Source organism: Bison bison, unplaced genomic scaffold, assembly GCF_000754665.1.
Source record: "Bison bison bison isolate TAMUID 2011002044 unplaced genomic scaffold, Bison_UMD1.0 scf7180017864516, whole genome shotgun sequence".
NCBI lineage: Eukaryota > Metazoa > Chordata > Mammalia > Artiodactyla > Bovidae > Bison > Bison bison.
Window position 1 is genome coordinate 2790119 of NW_011495069.1, and position 1888 is coordinate 2792006.

Sequence of the window (1888 nt, forward strand, 5' to 3'; positions counted from 1 at the left end):
TGTCCTGGCATTTCCCCCCCACCCCGAAACTGCTGCCACCGCATGCCCAGGGCTTGCCTGTTTGGAGACTGGGCTGACTGCTCTCTCTTCCTCAGCCTCAGGGAGACAGTGATTCTAGCTTTCATTTTGAAAACGGATGCCCTTTTCCTGCCCTCTAACACTGCTAAGAATTTGGCCCCCATAGCCTTCAGTTAACACTCCAATACACATCCCCCAATGCCAGTGTGCCAAAGCTATGGTGCCCATCCCCATTCAGCCTGCTCCCCTGACATTCTCTGGGTCCCCGTCCAGGTTAGACCCAGGAGACTCAATTTGGCCAGAACACATGTGGGCATCAATGCTGATGCCCACTGCCAGGCTGCAATGAGGTGGAAACCATATGCGTCGCCTCAGTCTTTCTCCTCCCCTCCTGGCGGAACCAGAGACGGAGGCAGCTGGGATCCCTCAGTCACGGGAGAACACCTGTTGGAGAGAGTTCTGCACACCCTCAGTGGTCTTTGCTTGGGCGAGTAATACGAGTTGGTTGTGTTAAGCCGCTGATCGTTGAGATCAGTTGCTCACTGATCTCTCACGCACAGCACAACTGTTGCGTGGCGATCTTAACCCCTCAATAACCAGTGTGGTGGCTGGACCAGACAGTAGGGTGGTTACTACTGCAAGAGGCCCTTCAGCAATAATCAGCAGAAAATTTTGAAAGAAAAAAGGTCTGTTACTTACAGGACGTGGAGGTTGCACGGCACACCTGGGACCCCAAAGCAGGTCAGGGGCAGACAGAAAGCTGGAGACCTCGGGTCTGGGGTTCCGCTTTTATTGGGGCTGAAGGCGGGGCCTGGGGTTTTGTGTGCTCACCCTTTATTGGTGAGTCTAAACCAATAAGTGTCAGTGTAAAGCATGGGAAGAGGAACAGCAGGTGGCCCAAAAGAACTGAATTACCCAAAATCTCCAATACAAAGGTGCCTTAGTGAGGGGAGGCATATGGCCCTGGCAAGGTCACTATAGGCATGTGGCTGGCAAGGTGTTTATTCTAGATACCATCACTGAAGTGGACGCCGGGCAATCAGAGGACATCAGGCGCTTATCAAAGCTTGTCAGGCACTAATTGAGGGTTATCAGGAATTTACTTTACAAAAACCCAAACAAACCCCCCAAACGACTGTTAGGATGTTACGGAACCCAGGTCCCGGCTGCTCACCGCTCAGAAGCCGACAAAGAGGCCAGTTGGGAGAAAGGAAAGCTTGCTTTACTTTGGGTGCTGACATCCTGGTAGTGGGTGGTGCAGAGGGCCTGTCCAAACGCCCTCTCTCCCCACTGGACAGTCAGGTGGCGCAGAGGGTGGGTGCCTGTCCAAACGCCCTCTCTCCCCACTGGACAGTCAGGTCGTGCAGAAGGTGGGTGCCTATCCAAACACCCGCTCTCCCCACTGGACAGTCAGGTGGCGCAGAGGGTGGGTGCCTGTCCAAACGCCTGCCCTCCCCACTGGACAGTCAACTGGCACAGAGGGTGGGTGCCTGTCTAAATGCCCGCTCTCCCCACTGGACAGTCAAGTGGCACAGAGGGTGGGTGCCTGTCCAAACGCCCGCTCTCCCCACTGGACAGTCAGGTGGCAGGACATCCTTAGGCAGAGGAACCCAGTGCTGGTGGTCTAGTCACTAAGTCGTGTCTGACTCTTGTGACCCCAACGACTGTAGCCTGCCCGGCTCCTCTGTCCAAAGGGATTTCCCAGGCAAGAATACTGAAGCAGGTTGCCACTTCTTTCTCCAGAGGGTCTTCCCGACCCAGAGACTGAACCTGGATCTGCTGCATTGCAGGCTCGTTTCTTTATGGAGTGAGCCACCAGTGAAGCCCAAAAGGCAGAGGGAAGGGGCTACATGCAGAACCAGTGCAGTCA

General features: G+C 54.9%; 2 protein-coding genes across 2 annotated transcripts in view; both read right to left on the minus strand.

Moving 5' to 3' along the window:
* Nucleotides 1–764, minus strand: part of LOC104981225 — a 78979-nt gene extending 78215 nt beyond the window's left edge. Inside the window, exon 1 of the mRNA XM_010830229.1 lies at nt 718–764. The gene's annotated coding sequence lies outside the window, so the exon portion shown is untranslated. The remainder of the gene's footprint in view (nt 1–717) is intronic.
* LOC104981060 (phospholipase A2, membrane associated) overlaps nt 1–1888 on the minus strand; it is a 10677-nt gene that overhangs the window by 7173 nt on the left and 1616 nt on the right. The gene's annotated exons all lie outside the window — the stretch shown is intronic.